Source organism: Pipistrellus hanaki (genome assembly GCF_964339955.1).
Source record: "Pipistrellus hanaki genome assembly, chromosome: 9".
Lineage (NCBI taxonomy): Eukaryota > Metazoa > Chordata > Mammalia > Chiroptera > Vespertilionidae > Pipistrellus > Pipistrellus hanaki.
The window spans coordinates 9,690,655-9,707,141 of NC_140511.1; positions in this window are offsets into that span (position 1 = coordinate 9,690,655).

A 16,487-nucleotide genomic window follows, 5' to 3' on the forward strand; every position below is an offset into this window, starting at 1 on the left:
AAAACATGTATATATAGGGTTCAGTACTACCTGTGATTCCAGTGTCCACTGGGGGTGTTGGAATGCATTCCCTGTAGGTAAGGGGGGACTACTGTGTCAGTGAAAACTTTCACAGTGATAGGGCTTTCCTCTTAGAAAACAAGAAGCTAAACTGGATTTAGGAATAGACATGGCTATTGAGAGACATGATAAAGGTAGTATCACAAATTAGTGGGGAAAAGATGGATAATGGTGCTCAGAATCCCCATTTCAAACCATATAAAACAACCACAAATACCACAATGATTAAAGACCTAAATGAAAGGTAAAGTCCTAAAGCAAATTAGAAAAAACAGAGAATGCCTTTGTGACCTTGGGGTGAGGATAGATTTGTTAGGATCCCTAAAACACGAGATTTGATAGCTTTAACTTCATAATTAAAGATTTTTAGTTAACAAAGCATCCTATAGGCAAGGCTACAGATGGGTTGCGTTTAGAAGAAAATATTTGCAGTGTCTAAACTGACAAGGGATTGCATTATATAGGGATTGAATATAGAAATAACTACTGCAAATTGGGAAGAAAAAAATGTGCAAAGAATTTAAATAGGTAAAATCTTAAAGGGAAAACCAGAATGGCTAATAAGTATATTACCTCATCAGTAACTAGAGAAATGCAAATGAAAAAATGAATGAGTTTCTATTAGTTTGGCCAAAACAACAAGAGACCGAACTTATGGGAAATGAAAACTCATGGGAGTTTCAACTGGTTCTTTCATTCTGGAGAACAAATGGGCAATACTTAATTGAACTAAATAATATCTGGATGCAGTATTGAATAGTTTTTAAGAATGTATGTTGGCACTATACTGCCTGAGTTGGAATCTGTAAGTGTGTGACCTTGATGAGTCCATTTCACTGTGCCTTAGTTTCTTCATCTGTGAAATGGAGATAATAGTAATTAACTCAGGTTTATTGTGAGCTGAGAACAGTGCCTGACACATAGTACATGTCACAGAATTGTTGGTTGTTGTTATCATTGACTTCCTTATCAAGTGTTCATAGCCATCTTCCATGATGGCCCCCAGTGCTCCCTGATTCAAGTATCCGAGCCCTGTGTTGTACCCTCCCACCACAGAGGTGTGTAATGATAGGATGTATGGAAAGTGTGTGACTTTTGCGTCTAAGTTATAAAAGATGTAGAAACATCTGCCTTGAGGACACTCAAGCAGCCCTTCAGAGAGGCCCATGTGGAAAAGAACTGAGCCTCTCACCAATAGGCACCACCAAGTTACCAACAGTTAAGTGAACTTTGGCATTGGAGCTCCTAGCTTCATTCAAGCCTTAAAAAAAGAAAGAAAAAGAGCCCTGGCGTGTGTGGCTCAGCATCCTCCAGTGCATCAGAACGTCACCAGTGCGATTTCTGGTCGCACACATACCTGTGTAGTGGTTCAATCTCTAGTCAGTGTGTGTGCAGGAGACAACCCATAGATGTTTCTCTCATAGCAATGTTTCTGTCTCTCTCCCTTCCCCTCTCTCTAAAAAAAAACAACAACACAAAACACAGGCACAAAAAACAAAACAATAAAAACATATTTAAAAGAAAATAAAGATGTGTGAGGCCCTTATCAACAGTGTGACCGCAGCCTCTATGAGATATACTGAGCCAGAATCACCCAGGTTCAAATTCTTAATCCAAAGAAACTGTGAGATTATAGGTGTTTATTATTTTATTAGTAGCCCTGCGCATGGATCTGTGCACCAGTAGCTCGCTACCACCCTCCAATAGCTCTCCACCTGCTGCCCTGCCCTCCTGTAGCTGCCCCAATCCCTCCTCCCTCCACCCCATCATAGAGGTTTTCCAATGGATGGGACAATTGCTTCTCCCCCCCCCCCCCCCCCCCCCCCCCCCCAGGATAAAGCTGCCTGGGTGAGAAGGTCTGCCTGAGAAAGATGTCCTCTGCAGTATGGGAGAATGACTCAGCACAGGGATCCAGGTGTCTGCACACCAAGCTCTATCCCCAGATCCCCCAACCCTGGGTTCTCCTCACATCTCTAGTCCGCTCTGCCCTCCCTCTGCTGGAGCCCCAGGCTGCACACGAAATTTTGTATGTTGCCCTCTAAGAAAGTGCCTGCATTTCCAGCCATCTCTCCCTGGCAGGCAGAAACCCTGCTGCTTTTCAAAGCCAGATGTTACACAGGCACCTTTCTCAGTTCTGATAATCTGGGCTGGTGAGTTCAGTTCAGGCTTTAGACCTGGAGTTCTCAGGGGCAAACCCCACAGCTGAGATAACCCTCTGGAACTCCACCAGTTCCCAGGGGTGCCCGGAAAGCCCTCTCACACCTTTGCACTTCCTACCAGTCTATGTGGTCTCCATTTTATGTCCTTGGTTATAAGGTTTCTCTCCAGCTAGTCTTGGTTATTCAGGATGATTTTTCCATATTTTAGTTGTAATTCCAGTTTGGTCCTGGGGAAATGTCAGTGTAGTTCCACTTAATCCACTGCTATCTTGGAATCACTTTTTTTTTTTTTTTTAAGTTTTTTTAAAATTGATTTTAGAGAGAGAGAGGAAGGGAGGGGGAAAGAGAAAAATTGATGAGAGAAAAACATGGATCAGCTGTCTCCTCTCTTTTGAAGGGTCTGTGGTGCAGGCCAATGTCAGACACTGTGGGGATTGAGCTGTCAACATGGGCATGTACCCTGACTTGAAATTGAACCAACAGCCTCTTGAGGCATGGAACGGCATTCAACCAACTGTGCCACACCAGCTGGGCTCCTTGTGGTAGTTTAAAAATATATATTGATTGATTTTAGATAAAGAGAGAAAGGGAGAGAGAGAGAAACATCAATTTGTTCTTCCACTTATTTATGCATTTATTGGTTGCTTCTTGTATGTACCCTGACTGGGGATTGAACTCACAACCTTGATGTATCAGCAGGATGCTCTAACCTAGGGGTGTCGTACTCAATCAGAGAAGGGGCCAAAATCTAAAATCCAGCCTAAATCGCGGGCCGAATGGTTTATTGAACAGTCATAAACTGACAATGTCATAAACTGACAGCGGAGTGCAGTGATGACAGCGCGGTGCGGGCCACATTGCAAGGCCTGGCGGGCTGGATTTGGCCCGCGGGCCTTGTGTTTGACACAGGTTCTCTAACCAACTGAGCTATCCAGCCTGGGCCCTCATTGTGTGTGTGTGTGTTTTTAAATTGTTTGTTTGTATTTTTTAAAAATATATATATTTTATTGATTTTGTACAGAGAGGAAGGGAGAGAGATAGAGAGTCAGAAATATCGATGAGAGAGAGTCATCGATCAGCTGCCTCTTGCACACCCCCCACTGGGGATATGCCCGCAACCAAGGTACATGCCCTTGACCAGAATCGAACCCGGGTCCCTTCAGTCCCCAAGCCGACGCTCTTGAGCCAAACCGGCCTCGGCTGTTTGTATTTTTGTTAATTCTCACCCAAGGGTGTTTTTCCATTGAGTTTTAGAGAGAGTGGAAGAGAGAGGGAAAGACAGAAACATCGATGTGAGAGAAACACATCGATTGGTTGCCTCTTGCACATGCCCCTACCAAGGCCCATGCTGGGGAGGAGCCTGCAACCAAGGTATGTGCCCTTGACCAGAATTGAACCTGGGACCCTTTGGTCTGCAGTTTGACACTCTATCTACTGAGCCAAACTATCTAGGGCCATTATTGGGGTTTTGATGTACATTTCCCTAATGACTGATGATGCTCACTATCTATTGTATTTTCTTTAGAGAAATGTTTATTCAAATCCTTTGCCCATTTCTTAATTGGGTTATTTGACATACACTCATTTATATTCTAGGTTACAAGTCTCATTAAATATATGATTTGTAAGTATTTTCTCTCATTCTGTGGGTGTTATTGTATTAAGCTGCTGATTTGAAGTAATTTGTCTTATAGAAATAACTAATGCCTTAAATATGTTCATATCTTACTTCAAAGCAGTTCCATCCTGGCCAGATCCTTTAGAGAATTTGCACATATCTACCAGGAGTTACATATAAGGATGTTTACGTATGTACTAGCAGCAAGGTGCATGAATTTGTGCACAGGTGGGGTCCCTTGGCCTGGCTAGTGATCAGGGCCCATCGGACTGCAGGAGGGGGAGGGGCCAAGGAAGGTTCCGATTGGGGCCTTTGGAGCTGGCTGGGGGGAGGGGCTGCAGGAGGTTGGCTGTGGGAGCGCACTGACCACTGGGGGAAGCTCCTGCACTGAGTATCTGCCCCCTGGTGGTCAGTGTGCATCATAGTGACTGGTTGACTGGTCATTTGGTTGTCCAGTCATTCTGTCATTTAAGCTTTTATATATATAGATAGTTGGACAGCAAGATATTGGAAGCAACTTAGATATCAGTCCCTATATGAAGTGATAAGTAAAATGTGGTTTATGCCCAGAATATTACAAAAAGCATTCAGATGTAGGCAGTTAAGGATTTAGTGACATGATAGACTCCAGGCAAGGAAAATAAGGAGAAATGAAATTTATAGCAAAGATCAGCTAAGTAAATTAAATACACATTTATTTATTCTATTTATTTTTTAATCCTCACCTGAGTATATTTTCCATTGATTTTTTTTTTAGACTGGAAGGTAAGGAGAGAGACAGAGAGAGAATTATCAGTATGAGAGAGACACATGGATTGGTTGCCTTCCACACATGCCCTGACCAGGGATTGGGGATCAAGCCTGCAACTGAGACACATGCCCTTGATCTGAATTGAACCTGGACCCTTCAGTCCACAGGCTGACACTCTATCCATTGAACCAAATTGTCCAGGGCTTAATTTTATTCTTCATTACATTATATTCAGTATTATTTTGTCTCAGTTTTAGGTGTACAGCATAGTGGTTAGACAGTCATATACTTTACAAAGTATCCCCCCTGATATTCCCAGTGTCCACCTGGTACCATACATAGGCATTGCATTATTGGCTATATTCCCCATGCTGTACTTCATATCCCTGTGAGTATACTGTGCCTCCTAATTTGTAGTTCTTAATCCCTTCACCTTTTATACACACCCTCTGACCCCCTCCCCTCTGGCAATCATCAGTCTGATCTCTGTATCTATGAGTCTGTTTCTTTTTTGTTTGTTCATTGATTTTGGTTTTTAGATATAAGTTTCACTTATAAGTGAAACATCTGGTGTTTGTCTTTCTCTGTCCTACTTATTTCACTTAGCATAATGTCCTCAAGGTCCATCCATGCTGTAAAAAATGGTAAGATTTCATTCTTTTTTTATGGCTGAGTAATATTATATTGAATGTTGAATATTCATCCACTTATCTATTGATGGGCACTTGGGTTGCTTCCATATCTTGGCTATTGTGAATAATGAGAGCAGCATCCTTTTTAAAGGAGAAGATATGTATGTCTAACACACTAGAGTAGGGTCTGTGGGAGGGAATAACATGGGGAACAGAAGGGAAAGGAAAACAAAGAGTGGCCTTGCTCGGCCAGTGTGTCTCGGTGGCTGAGTGTTGACCTATCATGGTTTGATTCCCAGTCAAGGCACATCCATGAGTTGTGGGCCTGATCTCTATTAGGGGGTGTGCAGGAGGCAGCTGGTCAATGATTCTCTCTCATCATGGAGAGAGAATCTATCCCTCTTCCTTCCCCTCTCTGAAATTAATAAAAACATTTTTGTTTTTGTTTTTTTGTTTTGTTTTTAGATTGTGGCCTTGCATAGATGTAGTGTGTCCTGAGCTCAGGTGTGTGATCAATTCAGCTCTCAGCACCTGAGGCCGTGAGCACAGCCTCAGAAGCAAGGTCTTGCGCTAATGGAATTGACATTTAGCACCTGTATTAGGGCGGGCTCAGCTGCTAAGACAGCCTCCAAATGGACTGGCTTACCATAACGGCACAATAGGTGTCTTATTTCCCCCCTCCTCACTCACGTAATGCCAGGTTGAGCCAGTTGGGGTTGGGATACTCTGATCCATGCTATCATTTAGGGAGGAGGCTGATGCCAATGTTAATGTGGTCTCCAAGGTTGCTTTGGGCACTGCCATTTTAGTGGGTTGAGCAGAGCTTGGAGGATGGTGGCAGATGTTACGGGCCAGCTCTAGAAGGCGCACACACTTCCATTCACCTTCTGTTGGCTGGCACTTAGTTGTAGGCTGCCCCTTAATTCAGGGGAGCAGGAGAAAAGTAATGCAAGCCCAGGGAGAAGGGAGAAGTGGGTGTGATTGGACAGCTGCCATCTCTGCTGCAGAGTGCACTTAGATTCCTGAGGTAAGGCTGTCTCCCTTACCCCCCAGGAGACAGACCTGGACTTAGAAACAACTTGAGATGTGAAAATCCCAGGTACTCTGTTTTCTAACTGGAGATTCTCTGCTGGAGTCTCATCCCTAATTGGCAGTGGCCACCAGAGAGGAGTCAGGCAGAGAGATGAGGGATAGTCTGGACTGTGTCTAGAAGCAGCATTTGTGAGATGGGAGATGGAGGTATTTTTAGGGAGGAAATAGCTCAGAAAAGAAATTTTAAGGTTTTATGTTCACATGTGGCAGAGTTGGGACTAAAACCCAGTGTCTTGCCCTTTGACTCCTTGCTGTAAACTTTTAAAATGGTTCAAGATTACGACATGAGTGGTGAAACTGGTGAAATTCGAATAAAGTCCGGAGTTCAGTTTATAGAAATATGCAATGTTAATCTTTTAGCTTTGATAAGTGTACCCTAGTTATGTAAGATGCTAACAGACATGGAATCTGGGTGAAGAGCAATGAAACTGTCTGTGACTGAGCCGGCCTGGAGGAGGCCGAACCCGGGCCGGGAGGTAGCTGTCTCAAGAGCTGGTTTGTGTTTCAGTTGTTAGGAGATGCGTGTCCTGAACTGTGCGTTTTTGCACAGATTCCTTGATCTGTGTCTTTCTCCTGGTTTCTTTTGAGTTTTGAGTCCCGTGGTTGGCATCAGTACTTTGGGAGCTGATTTTCAGGCAGCGGGACTGGCCCTTGAAATAGGCGGGGAGATCGTGGGCCAGGCTGGAGCCGCGTGGTAGCTCTCCCATGACACGCAGTCCTTGCCCCGTCCCTGTCTGTGTGGGAGTGACCCAGGCTCTGCCATACCTGTTTGCCTTGACCAGCAGAGGACTTGTGTTTGCCGCACAGTTGATGCTGTTGGCCTTGGGCTCGCACAGGCCCACCCTTTCAGAAAACAAGGCAGCAGGCGTCCTGGTGGTGGCTCGTCCTCAGCTGCTGCGTGGACCCACCGCCTCGGGAGGAGACAGAGCAGGCCGCGGGCGAGGAGTAACCGTCAGCACCGTCAGCCACGGACTCACAGGCACTGGGAACCCGAGCTTGTAAGCAGGGTGTTTTCTTTCCTGTCTTTTCGTTTGACAGGAGAGAAAACATTTGTGCAAAGAGGTGAACTTGCTCAGAATGGCTCTGAGTTGGAAGAGAGCCAGGATTTAAACCTCAGACTCCTCTCCCTGCAGTTCCCCCGCAGCGATCCTCACCCCGGCAGGAGGACGGGCAGTGAGGGGAGACCCCACAGAACTTCCTACCGGCCTCTCCGGCCTCTGCACGCGGTCTCCATGGTGTACCGGGCTGGGTTCTGCAATCGGGAAGAATTACTCGCTGGGGTTTCAGTTTGGAACCTGGCTTCCAAGACCTGAGTGTGCTAGACAGGCCCTTACGCTTGACACTTTTTTGTTGTTTGTTAATCCTCACTGGTATTTTTTTTCTATTGAGTTTTAGAGAGTGGAAGGAGGGAGAGAGACAGGGAGAGAGAAACGTTGATGTGAGAGAGACACATCGATTGGTTGCCTCCTGCACATGCCTCAACAGGGGCTGGGGATGGAGCCTGCAACCAAGGAACATGCCCTTAACTGGAATAGAACCTTGGACCCTTCTAAGCATTAAGGCAGTGGTCGGCAAACTCAGTCAACAGAGGCAAATATCAACAGTACAACGATTGAAATTTCCTTTGAGAGCCAGATTTTTTAAGCTTAAACTTCTTTTAACGCCGCTTCTTCAAAATAGACTCGCCCAGGCTGTGGTATTTTGTGGAAGAGCCACAGTCTTTTGCCAAAGAGCCGCATGTGGTTTGCGAGCCGCAGCTTGCTGACCCTGGCACTAGGGCATTTGATTCTTTTACCAGGGATTTGGGAGGAGGCAATCCATCTGGAAGAGAGGAGTGAATGCATGTCAAGGGGAAATGATGATAATGATTTTCAATTGCTACTTTTTGTTATGTACTTGCCACATGTCAAACATACCTCATTTGCTTATGTACCTTGCCTCTGTCAACAGGGAGACCTCAGTCTGTAAGTGGCTGCAGATTTGGGCAAGCTGAATTTCCAGATTTCCCAAGAAAAGTGGGGTAGGTGTGTCCTGGCAGGGTTAACTCCTCCTCTTGTTTCCTGCCCCCACCATTTGGGCGGAAGGAGTTGCCAGGACCCTCATACTGATTGCTTCTTGGCAGAGAGCTTGGGCACTTTACCCTGTTTCTGTGTCTCCATTCACCTTGGCAGTGCCCTTCCCACCCAGGTGGACACGTGCTTCGGCCAGCTCGGCTCCCGGCGCCGCTGCGCAGGGGCTGCCAGCAGGACCATGTCCCGCACCGCCTGGATAAATTTGCAGCATGAATTGAAAGTATTTCTACTCCACCTGAGAACCACCAGGCATGCCCAGCGGAAGGGCGCTGTGCCACCTGCATGCTTGCTTTGCCTTTCATTTGTGTATCTGCCTAGACTAGACAATGTATTTTCAGGAGATTTCAAATGATAATTTTTTTTTCTCTGAAAATGAAATTTTATTTTATCTGTGTTTCCTCCCCCTCCCCCACGCTCCCCACCAGTCCTGCTAAGACCCAGCAGAGAGGGTGTGAGCCCTGAGCCAGAGGCTAGAGGTGGAGAGCATTTCTCAGCACCTGCGAGGCAGCAGAGGCCAGGCCTGGAGAACGGGAGCTTGGAGTGTTTGCAGGGAGATGAGCTGCTGTAGTTTCGAGGCTGCGTCCCTGGTCGTTCAGGCTTAGGGTGATCTTTCATCTGCTTGGGATAGGACTGTGGTGTCTGCACCGTATGTGTAACACTGTGCACACATGGCTGGCTTTGGTCTGAGCTGGGCCTCCTTGCCTTTCAGGGACGAGTAGTCAGGGATGTAGAGAGCCCTTCTGAGCCCCAGGGAGTGGCCTGGAAAGGGGGAAGGGGGAGCGCAGGATAAGGACAGGCAGGTGGACTGCCGCTCCCAGTGCCAGAGCTGGTACTCCCACTGCCAGAGCTGGTACTCCCACTGCCAGAGCTGGTATTCCCACTGCCAGAGCTGGTACTCCCACTGCCAGAGCTGGTACTCCCACTGCCAGAGCTGGTACTCCCACTGCCAGAGCTGCCGCTCCCAGTGCCAGAGCTGCCGCTCCCAGTGCCAGAGCTGCCGCTCCCAGTGCCAGAGCTGGTGCTCCCAGTGCCGGGTAGCTGCTCCCAGTGTCAGAGCTGCTACTCCCAGTTCCAGGTGGCTGCTCCCACTGCCAGAGCTGCCGCTCCCAGGGCCAGAGCTGGTACTCTGAGTGCCACGCTGCTTATGAGTCAGTCTTTCTCTGAGTTCTCATGGCACCTTGTACCCAACACTCATCATGCTACTTATGGATTGTGAGGTCCTATGGCCAGGATTCTTATTTTCTTACTAATGGCCTGGTGCACAAAATTCATGAATGGGGTAAGGAGTGTCCCTCAGCCTAGTCTACACCCTCTACAATCTGAGACCCCTCGGGCGATGTCTGACTGCCAGTTTAGGCCCTATCAGGATCATCCCTCTCACCATCCAGAACCACTGGTACCTAACCACTTGGCTGCCTGCCTGTCTAATTGCCCTAATCACTTCTGCCTGCCAGCCTGACTGCTCCCTATCTGCTCCCTTGCCAGCCTGATTGACACCTAACTGCTCCCCTGCCGGCCTGATTGCCCCCGACTGCCCTCCCCTGCTGGCCTGATCACCCTCAAGGCTTTTATGAGTATAGATATGACCCATTACAGAAAATTTCACTAACCCTGCTTTACAATAAAGGGTTGATGATTGAATCATTGGGCCAGACACCAAGATTTCCTTTCTTTGAATAGTGGAGGGGATAATTATCTTGTCTTTAAGTTGTCCTGAACATCAAATGAGATAATGACTTAGAAAAGTATAAAAGCACCATATAAAGGCAACTGTCTTTTTCATGTACTGAAAAGACAATAAAGTGGTAAAATGAAAAGCACCATTTTTATTTTCCCCCTTCCTTCCTTTACAGCCTTTATTTAAACTTTGAAGTTTATAAAAATTCCACTCCTATTTTCATTTCTTTACATTCAATATTATTTTGTATGAGTTGCGGGTTTTATATTAGTTACAGAATAGTGGTTAGACAATCATATACTTTACAGAGTGTTTCCTGATATTTCCAGCACCCACCTGGCATCATACCGTCATTACAACACTATTGACTACACTGAGTGGCCAGATTATGATCCCTGAACGCATAACAATCTGGCCACTCAGTGTGTGTGTGTGTGTGTGTGTGTGTGTGTGTGTATGTATGTATTAGAGGCCCGGTGCATGAATTCTTGCATGGGTGGGCCCTGGCCAGCCTGGCCAGGGGGAGGAAACTTGGGCGGTTGGCCGGCCTGCCTGCTGGTTGAACTCCTGGTCGAGGAGACAATTTCATATTAGCTTTTATTATATAGGATATACACTGAGTGGCCAGATTATTATGCGATCAGAGATCATAATAATCTGGCCACTCAGTGTGCATTCCCTATTTAAGTGACAATAGGGTTACAGGCTCCTTCCAGTCTTTCTTTTGTGTTGCTCACCCTTTTCTTTCTCACTTCTTCCCTCATTTTTTTTAATATAGTACCTCAATTGGCCCTCAAAGCTCAGCGAAGGCACTAGGACACGCTTAATCCATTTTACAGACCAGGAAACAGGACAATTCCGGTTGGCTGTGGAACTTGACTCAGCGCGCAGGGAGCCCTCCTAAGGGGCAGCCGCGGGGCAAACAGAACAAACCTCCCATCAGGCTTCTGAGCCTCGTTCTCAAGCACCTCTTCATCGTGGACACTCCACACTCTTCTTCCCCCCCTCCGTTCTTTACTGCCCCCACCCCCCCTTCTCTGGAGCAGGTGGTAGGCTTTGCACTCACCCGCAGGCATGCTCTGCCGTGGGGCTGGGCGGAGCAGGCTTGCTTTGGGGCCAAGGCAGAAGCAGGAGTCACCCACCACCTCTGAAGTGCGAAGGCCGTCCCGCCTGGTTAGTGCCTGGAGCTTCTCTGAATCACGTCAGTCAGTGGGGTACCCTGCAGTGCAGCACCCCTCCACTGAGGTGACATCCACCTCAACCCCCACCTCAAGGCTGTGGGCATCCTTCCATGCCCCTTGCTCCCCGCCTGACCAACCCGCCATCTTGGGGCCACTGCAGAACCTCGCTCTCTGCAGGCGAGGCCGACCCCCTGTCCCGGCCCGAGCCCTTCCGGGGCACCCGCCTTGCCAGGTTTTTGCCTTTGTTCTGTGGCATTGGTGACAGCACACTCCTAGCAGCCTGGTACCCAGAGGGGCACAGGTCAGTTCTTTGCCCAGAATCTTAGAGGTTGCAGTCGCATTTGCAGATGTCGCCCAGAGCCTGCTGGTGAAGGCAGAGCCCTTTGGAATGCCCGCCTCTTGGCCGGCTGCTTCGCCAAAGCCGTGGCACTCACCATGGAGCCACCCCTCTGCTAGGTCTCCACCCTCCTCTGGGTCACCTCCTTTCTTCCACATCCGGCCTTCACCCACCCCTCTCTCCTGCAGTGCTTGGGCTCCAGGCCCGAAGGAAAAGGACCGCGGCCAAGAAGGACAAAGCCCAAAGGCAGTGAGTCTTGAACCCCCACATCCCATTCTCTGGATTTCCTTCCGCACCTCCTCTCTGTCACATCTTGAATGAGCACCAAGTTCAGGCACCCTTCAGCCCAGCCACATGGCCACCGGGCTGCCTGGTAGTCAGTCTCCGCTGTGGGCCTGTGGCCAGAGGCCTGGCCTGGGTCTCAGCAACTGCGTGCCTGCGGAAAGGGCTACTGGGGGAGGACCGAAGCCCGTTGGTCATTAGCTCCCCCGCCGCAGAGGAGGCACCACAAGCTCACCTCCCGGCCACAGGCTCAGCTCCCCCGCCGAGTGGTCGTGACCATTGCAGAGTTCCAGCCTAATTTGCATATTCCTCTCCTATTATATAGGACTATTATATAGGATTATGTTCTCATTCAGGTTCTATTCATTTTCAATTCCCACTTTCTAGCTCAAGGCATCACTCAGCAGAACTAACATTTATTTATTTATTAAAATAATGAACAATATAAACTGGTGAACAAAAACAGATCCAGCCAGGACCGGTTTGGCTCAATGGATAGAGCGTCGGCTTGGGGACTGAAAGGTCCCGGGTTCAATTCTGGTCAAGGGCATGTACCTTGGTTTCGGGCATATCCCCAGTAGGGGGTGTGCAAGAGGCAGCTGATCGATGACTCTCTCATCGATGTTTCTAACTCTCTATCTCTCTCCCTTCCTCTCTGTACAAAACCAATAAAATAAAAAACAAACAAACAAACAAACAAACAAACAAAAAAACAGATCCAGAGACAGAGAAGCAGCGATTAGAGTGTCACCCTCAGAGGGAAGGTATGGGAGGGTGGAGGTAAGGGGGGACATCAACCAAAGGACTTGTATGCATGCATATGAGCCTAACCAATGGACACAGACACCAAGGGGGTGAGGGCATGGGGGGGTTGGGAGGCAATGGGGAGATAAGGACACATATGTAACACTTAAATAAATAAAATAAAATAAGGTAAAAAAAAAAAATATTTTTATTGCCTGGCCAGCATGGCTCTGTGGTTGAGCTTTGACCTATGAACCAGGAGGTCATGGTTCAATTCCCGGTCATGGCACATGGCCATATATTTTTATTTATTTATTTATTTATTTATTTATTTATTTATTTATTTTATTTGTTTATTTTATTTATTTTTAAGTATATATATATATTTTATTGATTCAGAGAGGACAGGAGAGGGAGAGATAGAAACATCAATAATGAGAGAGAATCATTGATTGGCTGTCCCCTGCATGCCCCACACTGGGGATTGAGCCCACAATCCGGGCATGTGCCCTGACCAGGAATTGAACTGTGACCTCCTGGTTCATAGGTCTCATAGGTCGATGCTGAACCACTAAGCCACTAAGCCACACCAGTTGGGCTAGCTGTTATTTACTGAGAGCTTCTCTGGGTCAGGCACTTTCCAAAGATCTATCTCATAAAACCGCAACACATTTAAAAAAATGTTTTTATTGATTTTAGAGAGAGGAAGGGAGAGGGACAGAGAGATGGAAACATCAATCAGAAAGAAGCATTGATTGGCTGCCTTTTGCATGGCCCCATGCACGATCAAGCCCACAACCTGGGCATGTGCCCTGACCTCTTGGTGCGTAGGGCAATGCTCAACCACTGAGCAACACCAGCCAGGCAGCATATTGGAGGTAATATTTCCATTTGCAGTTGAGGAAATGGGCCAAAGACCGACAACAGAGCTACCGAAACCTATCCTTTTGTCCAAATGAATGAATGATTCTTAAGGCGTTACTCTGAGTGAGAGGAGGCTCAGGTGGGTTCAGTGCCTTCAGGATGCCCCCAGGGCACCGTGACGGAGGTCTGTCTAACCAGCTGGGCTGCCTGTCATGGCCACAAGGAGGAGAAGGCTTAATTAGCCACGGGCTGCCTCTCCGGTGCCAGCCGCCCCATCCCAGAGAGGCTCTGGCTCTCGTGGGCACAGGGCGAGGATGCATGCCAGTCCCAGTATCTGCAGGACGCTGAGGGCAGGATGCCTCCGGGCCGTGTGGGAGGCAGATGGAGGACGAGGCTCCGGTCTCCAGGTGTCAGGTGTCCTCAGCATCCTATCAAGGCCCCTTTGCCCTGACCAGTCTTCCCCTTCCCTGAACCTTCAGGACTTCTCGGTTCCCTTGGTCAAATACCGCTTCCCCCAGCTGCTGCCTCTGCCCTGTCCTTCCTCTCCCTCGCCGAGCCCATGCACCCAGGGCCCAGCTCCCTCTGCAGCAGTGTCCCTGGCTGCCTGCTCCCGGTGGGACGGTGGAATGAAATGCCTCCTCTGTAAGCCTGCTCCCATAATCCTGTGCCCCCCTGACTGGTGTAAACCTCCACGTGGCAATCAGTTGTGGCAGGAATGCTCCCCCTGCCCCACCGAGCTTAGTAACGACAGAGACCACCTTCTCCAGCACCTGCCGCGAAGCCTGGGCGATCGGAGACAGGAACGATGGGTCGGGTCGGCTTGGCCTCAGTGTGAGGTTGGTAGGAACTGGGAGCAGGTGAACTTCGGGAATTCGGCAGGTAATGTGCACATGTAGGCGGGGCATCTCTGAAATCTTCCTAAGGATTTTATGATCCTTATTTTTCCTTTTCACAAGACTCCTCTCCTGCAAGGGCAAGAATGGGCATAAAAATCCCTATTTGGCCCCAGCCTCACGCCTAGGAAGTGTTGGCACTAGGCTGGAGGGAAAATGGTGGCCCAGCGGTCAACCAGCCGGACCCCGAGCTGTGTCAGTGCAGAGCTCCACCCCATCGGCCTCCGGCAGCGCTGGCCCCACGCTCCCCGGGGCCTTGCGGGTGTGTGTGTGTGTGTGTGTGTGTGTGTGTGTGTGTGTGCAGTGCAGGACCATCACTCCCCACTCAGATGAGCAGGTTTGTGGAGCGGAACCGGCTGCTAGGTCCCCAAAGTGCCCCAGGCGTTGGTATCTGACAGACAGTGCACATTTGTGTATTGCTTTGTAGCTAATTTACACGAACTCCTTCGAAGGACAGAGTATATAGATATTCCCTGCTTTTTATGACTCCATTTCCACTGCACGCAGAAACAGAGTTCCCTCTACCTCTGACTTCAGGGATCCCACCCCAGATGGGCGGGGGGAGAGGGGTTCCTAAAGGCCTTTCACCCACCAGGCAGCAGTGAAGGGGGATACAGGAGCCCCCTGCTGGGTCTGATTGCTCTCACCCCTCTTCCCTGCCTGGAGGTGGAGCGGGAGATGGAGGGGGGGGGCGTTGAAAAGTCTTAATTTATTGGTTTTTCGATTTAGGCTAGAAAGCGAGCTGGGAGGAAGTGGCTGAAGGCTAGGGAAAGGGGAGAGAGAGGCTTTGCAGCCTAGTGGGCTTTGTGGCAGGGCCAGGCCCCGCCCTGGAGCCAAGGCAGCCAGCACAGGGGCCTGGGCCTGGGTCCCAAGGAGCGCTCTGCGTTGCCATCTGCTGGGCATCTGCAGGGATTGCACTTCCCTGCCTTTAGGGTCCCACCCTTTGGCTGGTGGGCTCTTTGTCTTCTTTCTGTTCTGACAGGCGGACTGTCCTGCTGCCTCTGTTCTGGCCCAGGGGGCTCTGCGTTCCCTCTGGTGGGGGGTGGAGAGAAGGTTGCTGTCTCCAGGCTTGGAGCCTCTCCATCCTCTCCCCTGTCTCCCTGGGACCATGAAAAGACCATTTAACTTATTGCCCTGGGAATGAATGAACTGTGTGTGTGTGTGTGTGTGTGTGTGTGTGTGTGTGTGTGTGTGTCTGTGTCAATTATTATGCTGAGACAACAGGTGTGAAGCAGGACTGTCCCAGCCGGACTCCTGGGATCCTGGTGACATGAGGAGGGTCTGGCCTTCCTTCACCCCTGGCTGAGGTGTGGAGGCTCAGGTGGCCAGCAGAGGCTGCTGTGACACCAGCCGTGTGTGCAGGACTCATGGCCTGAAGAGCTCCCTTTGCCCTCAGAGGCCGGGAGCAGAACTGGGTGTGGCGGGTGCCGCTGGGTGCGGTGAGGGCTGGGTCCCCTGAGCCAGGAGGTGGGAGGCAGTGAAGTCTGGGCGCCCCTGAGCCTGTTTACAGCGTGAGGAGGAGGTCATGTGCTCCCTCTCGTTGTGTCTGGGACAGCCCAAGCCCTGGGGCCTGTTCTCCGATGCTCCCTGTGGTTCCTGGATCACACTGTGCCCTCCCCTGGCCTGGCCGTGTTCATCCTGCCCTTCCGGCAAAGACTGGTCCTCCCGGTGCCTGCAGGCCTCCTGGCTGGGCTGGCACTTGGCTAGAGAGCTGTGGGTCAGCCCAGAGTGGACGCCAGGAATGCCTGGACCCTTCCCTGCCTGGCCCTGCTGGCTGACTCGTGGCGGGAGGGGGGGACGGGGACGGGGAGAAGAGGGGGAGAGGCAGAGCAGCCTGTGGAGAGGGCTCTGCTGAGCCTGGTACCCTCCCTCACCTGGGTCTCCCTGCGGCAACACCCCCCTCCAGCTCCGCCTAGGAGACTTCTTCCTTGTCCTGGGGAGGGGTGGGGGAAGAGGGGGAAGGGGGAGGGAAGGAGCCCCTGCTCTCTGTAGGCAGAAGGGATTCTGTAGTAGGACTGGTCCTTCCTGGGAAGACCTGGTGCAGAGTGGAGTTTGGGTCCTGCCTCCAGCTGTGATGGCCTGGCCCGCTGCTGGCTCGCACCAGTCTCCCCGCTGGTCCCCCTC